Genomic DNA, 20,496 nt, shown 5'->3' with positions numbered 1-20,496 from the left:
ATAAGACAGCTTTCATCATTAGTGGAATACTGCCCACTTGTATGGTGTAACACTTAAGAGGCACGGTAGTGTAGTGGTAGGACGCCGGGCTCGTGGTGACTTGCGGGTTCTAGTCACGTCATGACACTGTGTTGTATTTTTGAACAAGATATTTTACTCCGCTTGTTCCAGTCTACTCAGCTGTAAATGGGTACGTGGTTGGACAGTACTAGAATTGTTGAATGCTAGCTGTGAGCGCCAAAAGAGCAGCGGCGGTAAGCTCCCCCGGGAGTTAAGAAAGATATTGGCTAGTTGCAAAGGCCCAATAACCACGGGAAATAAATTGTGAACCGCTTTGAGACGTATTGTAAAGTAGTATTAACTACCAAGAGATACTAGAGGGATCTTGGCGCAAACCATGAAAGGATCTTAATCAGATCTAAAAAAGATGATCTTTTACTTGCTTTGCTCTTCAATTGCCTTACTGGTACTATCACCCAGTCCCATGCTGGAAAACCTTAACGGGAATCTTGTACATCAACTTCAACCTTTTACTGACATGTAATTTGTATTTATGACAAATGTTCCTGTATGAAAATTGCATAATTACATTTGGAGTGATACAAAATTGTAATTCTATCATAATTATAGGTGCTGTCAATGAGGGATTAATTTTTATTAGGGCAGGGTCATTTTCATCTAGGGGAATATGCATATCTTATTTGGGAAAGATCCCTCTGAGTACTTTCTGAGAAATAGAGCTAACAAAACTGTCAACATCCAAGATGGCCACCTGTTGGTCTGCCATGTTGTTTTTCAAACAGTCTCAAAAGTAAACATGCCCAACTAAAGACGAATAATAATCTACAAGTCCAATTTGAGAAAGATACCTTCAGTCCTTTCTGAGAAATAGCAATAAATATTCAGAGCAGTCAAAACCTAAGATGGCAATTGGACATTGGACAGCCACTAATTGTATTTATCCCATCAGTCTCAAGATTAAACATGCACAACTACAGACCCAAGGGAACTTACATATTAAATTTGATAAAGATCCCTAAAGTTCTTTCTGAGAAATAGCTAAAACAAACACTAGAAGCGTACCAAAATTAACAAGAAATATTGTTATGTTTACGGAGCCCCAGGGCCCAGATAATATGTAAATCATCTATTTGTTTACGGCACGTAAGAAAATACGATTTAATTCCATTTTTGGTTTTTTATCGTTTGCATTGTTCACACCGTATTTCAGGAAATTTTAGACTTTCCCTATGTAAAAAGAGAAAAAAAAAGAGCGGAGGTAATCAAGCGGCACGATAACTTTGTGTACATAAATACATCAAAGCGATAGTTTGAAATATCGTCTTACATGTGAGATTGAAACTAAACTCCAAATATTACATAATATCATATAAAGAGATAAAAACTTCTTACCTTACGTTTGGCTGGATGCTGACATCAAATTAAAGTAATAGGAATCCATAATCCAGAAGGTAAATCCATAAGAAAACGCTAATTTTTGAGACTACATCATTGGACGATTTAATTGCAAACAAGTATCACAATTCATTGTTTCATTGAGTAGTCTCTACTCGGCTTCCGTAAACCGAATTCAAATCATCCGACTTCAAACGTATTAGCACCATATTCAGGAAACATTTGCAAAGCTATTTCACCAAAATATGACACGATTTAAAGTTCCGACTAAACTGACAGGACATCATGAGTGTTTCTGTAAAGAAAGAAAAAACATTGGATTCAAAAACAAGATTCATATTGCACACTATATGAAAATAACTCTTAGAAGTACTTTATAGTTTTATTTGTGTACAGAAAGATTTGTAATGTTATTTTTATGCGTATGGCTTTTCTTGGTCTTCGTGGAATTGACTTTGAGAACACTTGCTAGACGTTTGTAGTAAGCTATTGTGTAAAGACTGAACGCAAACCACAACTTTCAGTGAGTTTTGTACCTGATACTACTTTACACCCGTGCTTTTTGCATTAATTTCCTCTGATTATTATCAGAGAGAAACAGCCATAATCGAATAAGTAGTTGACTGCCCTATTTATAGAATCGCTATCGTACACATTATGTGTTTACACATCATGAGTGTTTCTGTAAAGAAAGAAAAAAAACATTGGATTCAAAAACACATATAGATGCAATACATAAATGTTGTTTTCATACAGTTTTTCGATTCATATTGTACACTTTGTAAATCATCTGAATTAGTTTACCTTTGTAGTGTTTATATTTGTGTATGCCATGCAACATTTTTTATTAAAGTAAGCTCTTTTCAAAATAAATAATAACATTGGGCGTTAAGGAAAAGTAAACGTGACCACTATTGACTAATGAATATCTTCAAATAGGTCAGAATAGTATTACAATTATACATGATATAGACAAGAGCGTTTCCTGGTAGTATGATCAAAACCAAAAAGTAATGAAATATTCTTGAAATAATAGCCTCACATACTGCGAAGTTGATATATCTCTGGTCCATGCCCCAAATTTGAATAAGAAAACTGAACAATAACATTTGACCACCGTTTGAAAAATCGCTTCACATATGTTCGTGTAATAGCCTAAAGGAGCCTAAACGTTCATAATGTCACGAGAAATATTAAGAAGGTGCGCTGGTGCGCAATTGGTCTTCCATTGTCCTGCGAGAATCTCTAATGTGTTCATCAACTAAATTATCATAGAACTACAATGTAATAGAATTACAAATTAATTAAATAACACCAGAAACTAATGACTTACTTTTCAGTTTGTTTTCTTTAATCAATTATACCATGTTGCTGAATTTAGGCTGCAAATCAATTAACGTTATAAAAACAAAATTCATCTAAACACTAAAAGGATTGAATTGGAAATGAAAGAACACATTGAAACAAAAACGGACAGTCTAAGGAACACATTTTTGCATTCTGCAAGCTTGATTTACTAATGCAACATTGCTAAGATTTTCATATTTTTTTTTTATTTTGAAGAAAAAACTAAACTGATATTATCAGAATTCCCGAGGAATTCGTTTAGTTCAACCATCATCAGTTTCAATGTTTTAGTTAGGTAGTGTAAGTTTTGCTAACAGATTTTTATATCAACTACGATGAACGCTGTAAAATGTATATCTCCTAATATGTCTCCATTATATATGGATGTAAGCACTATGTAGATATAAGTTACGCAGTCATGTGATGTAAACCCAACAGGAACCAAGGTATATGCAATAACATGTACGTTGAAAGGATGTGACCTAATTGTCGTCTTTATAAAACCTTATTTCACGCTAGCACAAGCGAATAAGTCGTTTTCCTCAACACAATCCAATTCTCTATTTAAGAGACCAAAGAAAACATTCATAACATCTCAGATTACTTATTGTCAATGTTAGGGACGTAGTAAAATACTGGTTTAGAAATAGGCCAAATATTGTGTATATATATGTATGGATATGTTCACAGATTTTCGGTATGCAAGCACCATTTTTTAGGGCGGTGCAGGATTAAATGTTTGTTTATGAATCTCCACTGATAGATAGGTGTGCAGTAAATGCATACGTGTGTTTGTGCTGGATGTAAAGGACTAATAAATGTATGTATAGGAAAATTGGCACAAGTAGGTAGGCGTACAGCAAACATCAAAGTACAATGTGAGTGTGTTACGGTAGTACATGATAAACTTTATATTTGTTTATAATCATTCGTTCTTTTGTATATGTGTACAGTTAGTTATGCTAATAATTCCATACAGGTCTTTGGGTTAAATGTACATGAACATATATTTACATATAATGAAAGAATAGGGAAACGCATGGTAAACATTTGAGGTAATATAATGTTATGTATTTGAATGTTACTGTAAATACAATGTTTTATATTAAGTATAAAAAGGTCGTCTTAAATAAACAATCACCAGAACTTCATTAGATTATGACCGATTATTCATGAGTAATTGAAGAACATTTGACAGGACCCCCTCCCCCTCACCAATATTGCAACATGAAATCGCCCGACTCAGTATCTCTCGTATGCCCCCTAGCGCATCTGTCACAGTCAATCAGTGCCTTTCTAACGGGGGTATTGACCACTCTTCTAATAAGGCAGCCCTTAATTGGTTCGTCGAGAGTAGCGGGGGCATTCCGACGCCCCCTTATCCTCCTGTCAAGTTAGTCCCAGAAATGTTCGATTGCTGACGGTACGGCTGCCAGCCGAGTTGGTTAATATTATGGTTTTATGGTCTTGACAAACTCTGGCTACACCGCCGGATATTATCATGCTGGAAACTTAGGTGATGCTGTTGCAAAAATGGAACTGCAACCAGGCAGAGGAATCATCCTTATATCTTACGGCTGTTAAATTTCCGGCTACCACAATCAATGGTGACTTAAGAAATCACTCCCAAGACCATAATCGAACCTCCCCGAAACCTATCCCTCTCAAATAGGCAAGTGCCGGCAAAACGTTCCCTATGACGACGGTATACACGACGTCGACCGTCAGGACAACAAAAGAGTAAACCAGGACTCATCTTTGAAAAAGACACGTCTCCATTGCCTCATCGGAAATCGTCTGGGAACATGTGCCGCCAACCAAGCGATACGACGCGCCCGACGTACACGAGTGAGAGGCAGACCAACGGAAGGACGACGATCTCGCAGACCAACCACGCGCAATCGGTTCCTTACAGGTTTTGGGTGAATGTGGTGAATGATTCCTTACCGTATTAATAGTGGTTTCAAGGCAGTAACGTGGCAATTTCATGGGTGGGCAAGACAAATATCCCTGTCTTGATGTCGCGTCGTTACGCGCAGACGTCCCGATCGCGATCAGTCAGACACCTTTCCGTTGTCTCACAGACGACGGACAAGACATTCTATGATTGAAACATTCACACCGAACTGCAAAGCAACATTGTGTTGCCTTTGACCTTACCTCAATAATGCAATAGCCTGACCCCTCTAGTTTTTCCATCAGCTGTGCCATGATTGCAAGATATTCAACTTGACAGTAAATAGCGGAAGCGATGTGTATACCTTAAGGAGTATCAAGTGGTATGAACAGATATGTTGACGAACTTGTCATAATTATTCTGCACGTTTTTTTTGTTTTTGTTTTGTTTTTGTTTTTGCTTCATTTTAACACTTTCACTATGTGGCACGGTACCTTGGAGGGTTTAGTAACTTTAGACACCAGTTTGAGTGAAGGTGACCAAGATACTCGTCTGTTCGGTTTTCATAACTTAATGCCAAGCAGTTAAATAATTGTTGCATATGTTGTTCCCATGCGCTTCTTTATCCTTTCAGTATATATTTTTAGGGTCATTTGTACTAGAAGGTAGGCGCAGAATAAACATACAAGCTTGTCTATATGGTGGTACACGGTTAAATATATCTACACTGATGTTTACGGTCATTTGTACTGATACATTCAGTGAGATCATCTTGAACGAGTTTTTGATAACGTCAATTGGCAAAAATTTGTTAATCATTTGAAGATCGTTCATAACTGACTGTAAATAGAATAGAATCTCTGTTTCAATTCCTTGCATACCAGAAAAACACTTAAGTTCTTTCTTTCTACGGTGTTTCCATTTTTAAAATTATCATCGACAAAACTTAATTCCTGCATCCGGGTATATTTGGGATACTTGTACTGGTAAGTAGGCGTTCAGTATTACTGTCAGTACGGGGGATACAGGCCTCGTAATATTCATGAGTAGGAGCGTTTGTAGCATTTACGTTAACTTTTGTTATTCGTGAAAAGACAAGTATAGCAGATATGTTTGTTTTTATCTAAAAAGCGTATTGGGGAAAAACACGAGATATACATGTAGTAAATTAAGGGAGTTTTCGGGACGATACCCTAAACATGTGGTGGATTTCTAATGTTTGGCAATAAGAGGAATCCAGAACACTTTAGCGTCCTACTCACGGATTGGTCTGTTAAATCGTCATTTTAAAAGATCTATTAGAGTACATGACTATATAAAGTAGGCGGTGGCTAGAAACGGGTATTTTGGTACAAAGGTAAAACCTACGTATCTTTCTTCATAATGTCGGAAATGTATCCGAGTGTAAACACACTCTGTCGCGCCAAATGGTTGTTATTACATAAAGGAAGTATTGCGATAGATACTGCACAATCATTTGACAAGAAATCTAACAAAACAGCTCACGGTACATTTTTCTTAAAACCATCTGATATATTGGTGTCTTTATAAATATCCTTTTTACGATGACTCATCGTTTTCTTTATGAAGACTCAAAACATATGATCGTTGACCAATCAAGTTCTCCCCCAGTAGACTGTCTTTTAATGAAGTTATGACAAATCACATGATACCATAATAACAGGACAATGGTGACGTCAAGATCTAACCACGGCGTTCTAACGCATTGCTATACAGTTTTGTATGGGTATGGTTGTAGTGGTAATTACAGGCGTAGATGGCATATATCCAGGACCTCCACTGCTGTGTGTTGGGATGGGGTGACGACGCTATTACGGGGACAATTCTTTTATGATCAGATCATATGATAAACATTTCAAAACAGTCTAAGGTACGGTACACATAGTTATGTCAAAATCAAATGATTTAAATATTCTGCTTGTTTACAATGATTCAACTGGTATATCGCTATTCGTTTCCAATTGATGTCTACACACAATGTACAAAGTTTCAATAGATTGACTTGGAATAAAGCATTTATTCTTTCAGGGTTATAACGAAAGACAATGGTAGTGTCACAGAGAACCGACAAAGTAGTAGCCGACCCGATATACTATAGAAATGGCGCAATTGTAAGTAGGTGTTTGTGTGGATAATACACAGTTAGATACAGTTGTGTATAAACATGTGTACTTGATAGTGGGAACACAAGACAACACCTTAATTAATTTTACCTTTAAAATTTAGAAATTTCAGCCAAAAATAAAATTACATGCACCATACAACTGTTTCGTCCTCCTTAGGTTAATCAGTGATGCTAGAGGCAAAAATGGTTTCAATGCAAATTGGTCAAAACTACTGTTTAAGCAGAAGGTAGAGTGCAAAAAACCGCAATATCAGATCAATTTGAGAACTCAAAAGAGTAATGGTTGATTTTAAATTAATGCGAAAGATGTATATACTATGTACCGTGCCACTATTCAAAAGAGATAACTGTGGCCATCAATGTTATGGCAAACTTTGTGGATTACAGTAGTCCACCAGCAAAGTCTTTCACCTTGAAAAGATGAACGCAATATGTCTTGGATCTATGAAATTTGATCATATATACTGCATACCGGAAATTAATTATGCTGCAACATATTGTTGTACTGCCTGTATATGTACATAATTAAGAGTAAGTTAACTGTAAGTACATACAATTTACATTAAAATGCATTATTACTGGCAATAAGACGTAAATTTGATTAATCAGAAGACTTAAATGTATATAAGTATTGGTTCCTTTGTACTGGTAGGAATGTACACAAAATATAATATACCAATATTTGTTTTCATTTTATTTATTTTTAATTCTGTTTTGCTTACTTTTTATATTGGACCCATCACCACCATCAATAGCAGCTACTTATTAACAATATGGTTCCCCATAGCTCCATCTAGCCAGAAGTTTGGAAAGGTAGCTATATGCGTAAGAGTGTTTGTCTAAAACCACTGATTCCACTATCCTTAATAGAAGAAATCGAATCCTCAAATGCATATACATTTCCCCAGTAAAGTTTATTATTTCGGTTCCTTGTCTATGTTTTTACCTGACCCCGATGTTAGTGTTATATTACGGTGCGGCGATCACAACTGTCAGTACGGAGTATGCTACACATTTTATTTATTATTTTAAGGTTATTTCTTAAGTTGGTATTTTTATAGAAAGTTCAACCCTAATTTAATGATGAACTTGTAAGTCTTCTGCATCCAACGCCTTCAAGTGAAAAATGATCATTTAGATTATGTTAAATATGTGAGTGAAATATATTTTGTACAATAGATGTTGCCAAAGAATTCAGATCATGTAATTTAAACTCAACTTATGTCATACAAATCGTATATCTTCTACACCAATGTGAAGAATGGACGTTCAAATACATAATAAAGGCCTATTGGAAGAATTATCACTTGAATAGACCATTTTTCGCAACAAGCATTAATTCATATCAAATAATAACAAGAAAGAAATTTCATCAAATTCGATTACAATATAAGGCTGCTTCACCGTCAAATAGTCCCCTCCCCAAATTGATATCATGTATGTGTAAGGTCATTGTTGCTCTAACAGTAAACGTGTACTGATCATTAGAGGACCGTTTTTTAATATCTTCAGTAATTTGCATACTTGTATTGATGCAGATTTGTTTATAGAATGGTGGTTATCATCATTGAAAATTTTAGTTGCAATAACATAAATGGAAAGAAGTTTAAAAATTCTGCTAACCTAACAAGTAAGAAAAAATAAAAATAAAAATATAGAGGTACTTAATTTAAGGGACGATATCCTAAATATGAGTAAGAATACCGAACACCACTTTTGGTATAAAAGTGCACTTCATAATTGAGAAAATGGCTTTGATAAGAATAATAACTATGTATCTTTTCAAAAACGAGTCACTGTATTTGAGCTCAAAAAAAGGGCTGACGCTCAGACGAGAATTATTGCACAATACATGACTGTTTTTCAACAAACTACCACACGATACAACTATCTTTGTTAAAACCACGTCTTCCTCGGTAGACTGACTTTGTATGAAGCATTTATAAATCGCACGATAACATTATATCAGGACAACAATGATCACGGTTTAAATAAAGAGTATTAGTCATCCCAATATAGTCAGTGTACACGTATAAAAGATGTCCATCTCGTCTGAATATCTACATTGCTTCTGCGTGTATTGCGTCTATTTAGCTTTTTAATTTAGTAGCATGCACATAGGGCTGTCTGTAACAGGAGCTTGCTAGGTGCGTGTACAGTACACATTTCAGGCATACGATAACACATTTAGACATCACCAAAAGAACCTGCCAAACCTTCAAAAATATGTGTTTGACTAGAGACGTTAAAGTTTTGTCTGTGTGCTTTTAAACTTACATTTCAATAACATTTTTGTGACATTTAATCTTCTGCACCTCGCAAATCGAGAAATATAGCTTGATTAGGTACTACTACTCGACAATTACGTTAAAGTATATTATAAAATAGTAGATATTTGAATCACACTTATGTAGAGTAACCGAAGAAGGTGTACTCACGCGGTGAACATACCTTTATTGGTTTAGACGATGGTGGGACTGAGGGGTTGTAATGCATGTTTATAATACACAGTACGTTTTAGCATGTATATGGTCGTTTGTACTGGTTGCGTAAATATATACAGCAATGGGTTTTCACATACTGTTCTTACTTAAATGTATGTACATGTAGGCCTTTTTTTACCAGCAAATATTGATGTTTATAAAAAAACAGCGATAAATGATTTGAGATTTATTTATTAGCAAAAACATTGTATATTGTGCAATCTTAAGTCTATAACAGGAGCGAGGTGTATGTACAGAGTATCATTCAGGTTTTGTTCCTCGATAAAACAAAGGCACAATAAAAAAACAGGGACATCCTACAAAGTGTGCTATCGTTTGTTCGACTGGAGATTTTATAGCGTTGTCTGCGTCCTTTAAAAATTCACACGTCGATTACAATGGCTCGACTTTTTATCTTCTGGGTCTCATACGTCGAAAAACATATAGCTTGACGAGATATTGTCTCTAAACACGTATTTGATATATCATTTAGATTGATAGTCGTATCAGGTATTTCTATCACACTAACGTAAAGTCATGAAGGAAATATACTCTTACCAATGGGCAAGCACAAATTTTCAACATAGCACATTTATTTTCCGTTTTGCAAAGAAAAAGAACCCTGAATAAAAACAAATGATAAAAGGATATATATGCAAAAAATGTTTCACGAAAAGAAATATCTCACTCTGTCCAATTGGACAATAATAGCAATGTTGTTAAGTGTATAATGATTGAAGTTGAGTTTGCTTGTGTATGTGCAATCAAGCAGTGGAGTTACGGTGTTAAGTGTATAATGATTGAAGTTGAGTTTGCTGGTGTATGTGCAATCAAGCAGTGGAGTTACGGTGTTAAGAAATAAAAAGCGAGTTCGATGATATCCTGTTGATTCGGTAGCCGTTGCCTTGACCTTAACCATATGACCGCGACATTAATGTTATTTTCTGTATATTGAAATCAGAATATAAATATTTAGTTTAAGTTTCATAAAATTAATGTTCCAGATATTAATACTTTGGCAAAAAAATAATATAGAACCTACAAGTCAATTCATCAGCGCGAAAAAAAATGCGTTTTACAGTTTTATTTTCATTTTCTTAGCAAAACCCCAACCATAAATCTGTGCATCCTCTTGGTGTGTTTGGTTGTCGGTTTAATGTATGTGTGTGATAATTGTACTAGTAAGTAAGTACACAGTCAACACACTATTTAATATATTTCATATAACATGCTAGTTTTGATACCAGTTTATTTATGAAGCGTACAGTAAATAATGAAAAGAGTACTGCGAAATATATACATGTAGTGTGGGATATTTATACTGGTTAACAAGCGTACAATAAACAACAAAAAAAGAGTACAGTTGAATGTATACATGTACGTGTGGGATATTTATACTGGTTAACAAGCGTACAATAAATAATGATAAGCATATCGTTCAAGTAATTCGTCTATAAAGTAGATACAAGATGAGTTTATATAATATATGTATATGATCATATATATGTAATAATATTCTTTGGTTATCATGAAAGAAGCCTTTTACATATGTATGCAGTAAATTACACATTGTTTAATGACGCTGATTCATTCATGAAATGGTATTGATCAACTTACTGAGGATCACTTTTAAAAAATTACACCTCTAACTTAAGGAGATATCGGTGACTGTGGGAAAGGTATCTTTGTGTATGGATAAAACTTTGTACATGTATCTCCTCCAAAAGCCGCCATTTAATTTAAAAGTCAAACAAATTGGTTGACGCTCAGGCGGGAAGTAATGCACAATATTTGACGGAATTCCAACAAAACACACAAAGTACAAATATCTTTGTGAATACTCCGTGTCATATTTCGTGTCTTCATTCCATCCTATGAAGGCTTACATAATGCCCTGTACAATCGTTATCAAACAAACTGCTTCCCCGGTAGACTGACTTTGAATAAGTATCACACGTCACCAATTATATCAGGACAATAGTGATCACAGTTTTACGACGGAGTATTAGAGGACAAGATATTGTCTCTGGACTCGGGTTTCTATGTACACATATAAAAACTAAGTACCGACATGGCTTATAGGTGTATTACTACAAATGTTACGTGATAACGACTGGGGTATTCAGATTAATTATTTAGTAGCATTCACATAGAGCAGTCTAAAGTCTGTAACATGAGCTAGGTGCGTGTACACCGCTCAGACATGGAGCTTTGTAACTCTAAACATGCCAAGCCTACAATGTCTGCATGTCATTGTTGGCTTTATCTGTGTAGGTTTAAATTTTGCATTTCTACAAAAAGTGTTTGACTATTAATCTTCTGCGTCTCATATTTGAAAAAATATAGCTTGACTAGATATTGCTTCTCGAAACGCTTGTTATAGTACATGTATATTGAAAATCGTAGCTGGTACTTAAATCACACTGATCTAGAGTAACATATGAAAGAGATATGGCGGGTTGCTATGCCTATTTCCCCAAAGCTATGTTACGCTAGTGCGCGCATCCAACCGTGCACTGTTATGACGCGTCCTCAGGTATTTTCCGTGTCTAAGAATAGATTATTGTAAACAGACCACATATTTGGTATTTCGGCATTATTTGTTAGTGTTTAAGCACTTGATATAATTACTATTGCCAGTTGGAGGGTAAAACAATTCATAAATTTCATCAAAAATAGTCTTACCTACAAAGCGTAGCTGTACTGTACACGTGTACAGGGATTTGTTGACATGCTTCGATAGAAGTATGTCGCACTAAATAGTAAAGAAATTATTACTAACAAAACTGATAAATCAATAGGTATGTTATTAAAATGAAAACAAAATTTTCCATCGATTTAAAAAAACTATTGCCTTATTAAGGAAAATGATCACATGCCTAAATATTTAAAAAAAATATATAACTGAAGAAGGATTCGAACCTGCACCGTTTAATTTCTAGTCGCAAGTAAACTGCGTTACACATTCGGCTACATAGAACATATAGATGTTGGCAATTACAAACTTATTTAACCCGAGAAACACCGGTCGCAGTTTAGAGAAACTTGATCACCCCTGTTTTTCATTATTTTGAGCACTTTCCCAAAGGAGGACCACTTTTCCGTAATACGATTTGTTTTTGCAAATTACATCACGGTCACAAAAAGTTTATTCAAAAGTTGGTCCTCGGATGGGAAAGTGTTGAAAGTATTTTTTTAATTCCGGGAAACCCCATCACTTTCATAGATATAGTGTATATGGCTATATTTGCAGTATCATATTAGCAATACCTAATTTCTCAGCAGTTTAAAAATTCATATTCAATTGGTTTTGTATCTTTTGTATGCATTTTTGCTACCCGAAATGTTTTACTCCTTAATTTTTTTCCCCGTTTTCATAAATGCCGACTTAGGGAAATACGGGCAGTTTTCCGCCATACCTCTTTACTCATTACACTCGGCGAGCACACGTTTTTTGTTTTGAAACCATTTTTTTTTTACTGAAGTCTTACTCAACATGTTCAAATCCCATTGCATATAATCCTTTGTGAATCAATTTCAGTAGACTGACCACTGTCTTATTTGACCAACGAATGTAATATTATTACTTATCAGTAACAAATACGTAACTTTGTAAACAACAACAATATCAGTAGTCTACTCACTGTTTTATCTGACCAGCAGTTCAAACTCCACAACTAATATTATAATATTACTTATCAGTAACAAATACATAGCTTTGTAAACAACAACAATAGCAGTAGTCTTATCCCTGTGTTTTCTGACCAGCAGATACAATATATATATATATTTTTTTAAATCGATAAAATAGGGCAGAATATGAACAAACGTAATCTTTACATGGAAACCATTTAAAACTACAAGAAGAACAAGACTAGGTGTCCCGAAAGGTAAGCGTCTTCTTTTTAAATGATGACACCCGCTATGGCAGTGACAACAAAACCACAAGGCACTCTTATGAACATAATAAAAAAATCACAGACCTTCATATCGCAGAAAGAAATAGAATATTTCCATGCAGCAGCATCTTGGAGACCATAAAACGTGTGCGTTTCCTTCATTAACCTGCAACTTTGGGAATTCTGAGTTGTATGTTTGTTAGTTCGTCAACAGTCGACATCCATTATGGAAGTTATGATATTAGGAGCAAGCTCTTGATTACCGATACAATAGCGTCACGTTAACACCGTAAGTAGGGGGAAAAGCTGAAATATCTTCACAGTTAATTGTATAGTGTTACAAATACGTAACTTTGTATACAACAAATCAGCTGTATATATCTATGTATTTTTGTCTTCGGGTGACAGGAGGCTTGCTGCTGTCAATTACATTTCGACAGTGCTGGACAATGGGGGAGATAGAAAAGTCAGTCATAGAATAGTTTGTCATAGCTCAATAGCTACATGCAAATGAGAGGTAAATTCAACATTACGATCCGGTATATCATGAACGAATTAACAAATACACACATGTTTGCTTACATCACAAGGTAGGGGTAAGCACTATTGTGTACTGTATAAGAATGTTATCAAGGCGGTACTCAAAATTCGGATAAAATAACGAACAGTAACGCTGGCACATGTTTTGAAAACTCACCTAAAATTTTGTTTGTGTACGAATCTCTCTAAAGAACATCGGCAAATTCAGGAAGACCAGAAAAAGATCAAATTAGCAGCTATCAATGCAAATGGAAACCCGACTGTCTCCATAGAAAAGCAAGGTTAATTTGTTTCTCTCTAAAATCACCATCTCAGTTCTCATACTGTTTATAACCGAAGCAATAAGAACATCAATAACATAACTGCATCTATATCCAAAAACCAAAAACATCAAATTGTAAACAAAATAGAAACAAATCATATTTTTCAAATATGATTGCCAAAGCAATCAAATGAAGTTCACAGAAACTAGCGCAATTTAGACATTTAGTAGTCAATTTAGCATGAGTTCACTTTGTAGTGCACACACCGCGAACAAGGTAGTGCAGTAGACAAAACATTGAAGTACAATCTAGTTCAATACAATATTAATTCCAGTGCACTGCAGTGTTTATCAAAGTTTAAGTCACTGAAGTATTGATGCGAATGATTGTTGCAAAAGAAATATATATCTTTTTCCTTTGCGTTTATTTCTTTTTTGCTTCGTTTTTATGAAGCAACATAGAAACATAATTTTCTTCCTCATAGTAAGTGGATAGATTTCTAGTAAATTGCTTTGAAAACTTATACAGAACTTAATCCAATTAATAATCGTTTCAGTGGCATATCCTCTCTTAATAATAACCAATTTAAGCAGTGATGTATAAAGCTAGGTGAATCATATATGTATGCGATGTAACGATTCTGAACACTTTAGCTACGGTAATGGACCGGTGACCCGAAGTTACTCTATAACGTAATCTACGTGTACCATGTAACCTTTAACTCATTTGTGTTCTCGCCAGTAACAGTAAGTTATTAGACACAGTCCTTGGATTAACGGGACACACCCGAAGGCTCGTTGGTGGGCGATCTGTATTACAGAATCCGACATGTTTTACAAAAGAAAAATCTTTGTCCATATCATTAGATTAAAACCCACAAGAAAGCAGTATTTAGGTGTACAACTTTAGTTTAAACATTGTTTCACACACAACACAACAGAAATCGATATGTTATGTCGATTCGTTTTTCAGGAACAAATTAATTTGCCGTGCACTTACGCAGGAACATTCGGAACACCTTGCCCTGATTACAGTACATCTAAAATGACCGAATCGGTCGAGGTGTTCCGAAGAAGAAATACATAGTCTGACGTCAGTTGCGCCGCTAACGACCTAACTAAGACAGACTAAACAAGAAATACATTGAATTTTTTTTTGCAATTAAAATTTACTAGAGTGTTGATTGATTGGGAAAGTATACAGAAGTTTATCAAATTAACAATCATTTCATTGTCATATCCTCTCTTAATAACCAAGCAGTGATAACATCGTATAGGATGACATTTATTTACATTGCACAGACAAAGAATAATATGTCAGTATAATACTTACCTATAGACTACGTGGTTACTTCATATAAAGTTTTACACAGATAGACCTACTATATATCCTCAGAACTTTAAAACATACCCGTTGTTATTTATGCACTAGAAGTCCATCCTTCAAAGGAGAACCCTCTAGATTGAGATGATACCACGGACCTCCCTGATCCCCCCCAACAAAGTGACGCTATTTCAAAAATCTGAGCATATTTGTAATCACGCTATGACGTGATGGAAATTTACTGTGAAGGGCTTAAATAAAACAGCCAATGACACAAGTGTAAAACATCACATGACATAACTGGGGTCCTTTTAAGACCGGTTTTTACACCGATGCTATCAATAACACACAATACCAGGAAACATAAAATCGGTCACATGACAACAAACACTCGAAAAAGTTGTCGAATTTTTATCAAAGATTCATTACAGGTAGGTAGGTCTAGGTTTTGCATGGTAATTTTGACAACAGAGTTCATAATATTGTTCTAACGTTACCAGCTTGACCAGGGTAACTCCGATCAAGTTACAAAGTCTGAATGTGTGTGTGTGTTGTGGGGTTATTCGCTATTAAATGACATATATGTGCGTGTTTTAAATCTGATTTGGAACGGAAGGATCTTCAGAAGATGAATAGAGTTATCAATATCCTCTATCAGGAACTAATGGTGCTATCTGATCAGAATTACTTTGTAAGCATTAGTATTGATTATCGATCTTTGTTTAACGTACACAGATGTCTATTTGTATATGTTAATGTTAATGCAATTGTTAATGACATTCATTGAAATAAGGATAGGACGTTAATTCAAGGTAATAAGTGACGTACTACATTGGCATACACCAGTCAGCCTGGTGTTTTTCAATTTTAAGTTGATAGCCATTTGTAGCATACATGTTGTCATTTTAATTAAAATGCCTCTCTTGAAGAAACAGCAAAGATCACTAATACAAGCAAAAAAAGCAAACTGCACAGTATTGTTATATTAGAAAACTTTCAAGGCTCAACGACATTTTAAGTAATTTTGATCCAACAATTGGTCTTAGTTTTGCTACGGTTTCCTATATAACCTATCGAGTACGCGGTGACCCATTACTCGTTGTATCTTTGTATAAAATTACTCTCCAATCGATGTTAGGACAGTAGTGGTACTTACACGACCTAGTAGTACAGGGCCGGGAATTGCATTGCAATGGTGTAGTGGTTGGTTTTCCTTTAACGACTTCTTCTGAAGAATGGGCAGGCCTAGAGTCATAATATTTAGCTGAAAAGCTTCGCTGGTAAGAGCCCGACAAAGTTTGAGAACGACAATAACATTGACCTGCTTTCAAGGTCACAGGAGTCAAATGTGTCAAATACTTAAAACGTCTTCTTCTTAAGAACTGAAAGGTATATAATCATAATAGTTGGATGGTAGCTTCTTTGGATGGAGCCCGACAAAGTTTGAGAATACAAATTTCCTTGACCTACTTTCTAAGTCACAGAGGTCACAGAGGTCAAATGAGTCAAACACTTCAAACGACTTATTCGGAAGAACTGAAATGTATATAATCTTAAAAGTTGGCTGGTAGCTTCCTAGGATGGAGACTTACAAGATTTGCGAATGAAAATGACCTGGACCTACTTTCAATGTCAGAGGGGTCAAATATGTCAAATACTTGAAACGACCTCTTCTGAAGAAGGTATGATAAGTGTTTAATCGTTGCATAGCTCATATCATTTTCCTAATTATGGTGCATATGAATCGTTCGGCAATAAGAGGAATCCAGAACACTTAAGGGTCCTACTCACGGGTTGGTCTGTTAAATCGTAATTTTAAAAGATTTATTAGTGTACATGCCTATATAGAGTAGACCGTGGCTAGAAACGGGTATATTGGTACAAAAGTAAAGCTATGTATCTTTTTTCAAAATGCTGACATCCGAGTATAAACACACTCTGTCACGCAATATGAATAGCGACAGATATTGCACAATCACTTGACAAGAAATCTAATAAAACAGCTCAAGGTACATCTTCAAATCACCTGATATATTGGTGTCTTTATAAAAAAAAAATTGACGATGACTCATCGGGTTCTTTACGAAGGCTCAAATGATATAATCGTTGACCAATTAAATTCTCCCTCAGTAGACTGTCTTTTAATGAAGTAATGATAAATCACACGATACCATAAAAACAGGACACTAGCGATGTTCTNCATTCTAGTACGGATGATATACAGTTGTGTATGGGTATGGTTGTAGTGGTAATTACAGGCGTATATGGCATATATCCAGGACCTCCACTGCTGTGTGCTAGGGTGGGGTGACGAACGCTATTAAGGGGACAATCCTTTTATGATTAGATCATATGATAAACATTTCAAAACAGTCCACGGTACAGTAATATAATTATGCCAAAATCACATGATGTTATTGGTGTATTTTAAATATCCTGCTTGTTTACAATGATACAACTGATATATCGCTAATCGTTTCTAATTGATGTCTACACAAAAAGTACAAAGTTTCAATAGATGATTGACTTTGAATAAAGCATTTATTCTTTCAGGGTTATAACGAAAGACAATGGTAGTGTCACAGAGAACCGACAAAGTAGTAGCAGACCCAATATATTATAGTTATGGCGCCATTGTAAGTAGGTGCCTGTGTGGATAATACACATTTAGATACAGTCGTGTATAAACATGTGTACTTGATAGTGGGAACACAAGACAACACCTTAATTAATTTTACCTTTAAAATTTAGAAATTTCAGCCAAAATAAAATTACATGCACCATACAACTGTTTCGTCCTCCTTAAATTAATCAGTGATGCTAGAGGCAAAAATGGTTTCAATGCAAATTGGTCAAAACTACTGTTTAAGCAGAAGGTAGAGTGCAAAAAACCGCAATATCAGATCAATTTGAGAATTTTNCGGTGACCCGAAGTTACTCTATAACGTAATCTACGTGTACCATGTATCGACATGTACACAGTCCTTGGATTGACGGGACACACACGAAGGCTCGTTGGTGGGCGATCTGTATTTTTAACTGTATATAATGGATTTTAAATGCACCTGTGAATAGTTGAATTGCTCACATCACGCAAAGTCAGAGAATACACTTAAGTGGTATGGACTGTACCTTGAAGAAGAAGAAGAAGAAGAAGAAGAAGAAGGAACACCTTGCCCTGATTACAGTACATCTAAGATGACCAAATCGGTCGAGGTGTTCAGAGGAAGAAATACATAGTCTAAGGTCAGTTGCGTCCCTAACGACCTAACATAGACAGACTTAACAAGAAATACATTGAAAGATTTGGTGCAATTAAAATTTACTAAAGTGTTGATTGATTGGGAAAGTAAACAGAAGTTGATCAAATTAACAATCATTTCATTGTCATATCCTCTCTTCTTAATAACCATGTCAAATCGTATAGCATGACATTTAATTACCTTGCACAGACAAATAATAAGTTGTCTATATAATACTTACCTATAGACTACGTGGTGACTTCTTGTAAGTTTTACAATGATGGACTAGCCATACTTTCACAGGATGAGTGTCTTTTTACCTGTAGTCTACGCGGTGACTTCTTGTTAAGTTGTACACAGATAGACTAGCCATATGTCCTTGGAATGAATGTCTATTTTACCAAACAAACTATGTGGTGACTTCATATAAAGTTGTACACAAATGGACTAGTCATATATCCCCAGAATGGGTGTCTATGTTACCAGTAGACTACATGGTGAGTTCATATCATGTTTTATACAGATAGACTAGTCATATATCCCCAGAATGGGTGTCTATTTTACCCATAGTCTATCTGTTGGCTTCTAATAAAGTTGTTCACAGACACACTAGCCATATATCCACAGAATTAGTGTCTATTTTACCAAACAAACTACGTGGTGACTTCTTATAAAGTTTTACATAGACTAGCCGTATATCCTCAGAATGAGTGACTTCCCTGATACTCCCCAACAAAGTGACGCTATTTCAGAAATCTAAGCATATTTGTAATCACGCTATGACGTGATGGAAATTTACTGTGAATGTCTTTAATATAACAGCCAATGACACAAGTGTAAAACATCACATGACATAACTGAGGTCCTTTTAAGTCCGGTTTTTACACCGATGCTATCAATAGCACACAATACCACGAAACATGTAAAATCGGGTACATGACAAACACTAGATAAAGTTGTTTGAATTATATAAAAGATTCTTTACAGGTCGGTAGGTCTAGTTTTTGCATGGAAATTTTGACAATAGAGTTCATGATATTTCGATCAAGGAGTCCGCTCACCTGTCTATTGTTCTAACGTCACCAGCTTGAAGAGGGTAACTCCGATCAAGTTACAATGTTTGAATGTAAATCTGAATTGGAACGGAAGGATCTTCAGTGATAAATAAAGAGTTATCAATATCCTCTATCAGGAAGTAAGGATGCTCTCCGATCAGAATTACTTTGTAAGCATTAGTATTGATTATCGATCTTTGTTTAACGTACACAAATGTCTATTTGTATGTTAATGTCAATGCAATTGTTACTGACATACATAGAAATAAGTATAGGACGTTAATTTAAGGTGATAAGCGACGTACTACAATGGCATACGCCAGTCAGCCTGTTTTTTTCCAATTTTAAGTTGATAGCCATTTGTAGCATACATATTGTCATTTATTTAAAATGCCTCTCTTGAAAAACCCAGCAAAGATGACTTAGACAAGCACAAAAGCATCAATACGGGAGAAAACAGTATAACGTAACTTACGCAGTATACAAGCTTGCTAACTCTGTCCAAATGACTATTGCCTGCAAGTGGTGAGGGTCCTTAGATAAGTTATAATATTAAATTTCGTTTGCCAATTAAGAAATCGAGTTGTCAAACTGGACACTTGGGATGGACTATGAAGATAGGAACAATAAGAAAACAAAAGTATCTGTGTAGACAACACGTACATTGAATAAGAGGCCCAGAGGGCCTGTATCGCTCACCTGGATACCTAAGCAATCATGGCAAAATATTCTCCAAATGAGATCCAAGGGAATATGCCAATCCTTGTAGCATATCTGTATAAGATTTTTTATGCCCAGCAATTTTATGTATGGTTATGGGGTGGGGATCTCAACTGTTTTCAATCTGTGACTGAGAAACTAGGTCCCTAGGGTTGTGACCAGAAC

General features: G+C 35.4%; 1 protein-coding gene and 1 long non-coding RNA gene across 4 annotated transcripts in view; one reads left to right on the top strand and one right to left on the bottom strand.

Moving 5' to 3' along the window:
• LOC110458703 overlaps positions 1-19,660 on the bottom strand; it is a 39,400-nt gene extending 19,740 nt beyond the window's left edge. Inside the window, exons 1-2 of one of the 3 annotated variants that reach the window (XM_021510567.1) lie at positions 18,798-19,660; positions 1,414-1,711 (exon numbers count right to left, since the gene is read on the bottom strand). The gene's annotated coding sequence lies outside the window, so the exon portion shown is untranslated. Of the gene's footprint in view, positions 1-1,413; positions 1,712-15,323; positions 16,786-18,797 lie in introns of those variants that run through there. The other 2 variants (XM_021510568.1, XM_021510569.1) reach the window with 2 other exon arrangements.
• On the top strand, positions 2,122-10,316 carry LOC110458706. Its single transcript, XR_002463818.1, has 2 exons — positions 2,122-10,071; positions 10,146-10,316. It is a non-coding gene; the product is annotated as an uncharacterized LOC110458706 (long non-coding RNA).
• Positions 19,661-20,496: the final 836 nt, after the last annotated feature.

Source organism: Mizuhopecten yessoensis, unplaced genomic scaffold (assembly GCF_002113885.1).
Source record: "Mizuhopecten yessoensis strain PY_sf001 unplaced genomic scaffold, ASM211388v2 scaffold9711, whole genome shotgun sequence".
Classification (NCBI taxonomy): Eukaryota; Metazoa; Mollusca; class Bivalvia; order Pectinida; family Pectinidae; genus Mizuhopecten; species Mizuhopecten yessoensis.
This window is presented reverse-complemented; position numbering and strand designations above follow the sequence as displayed.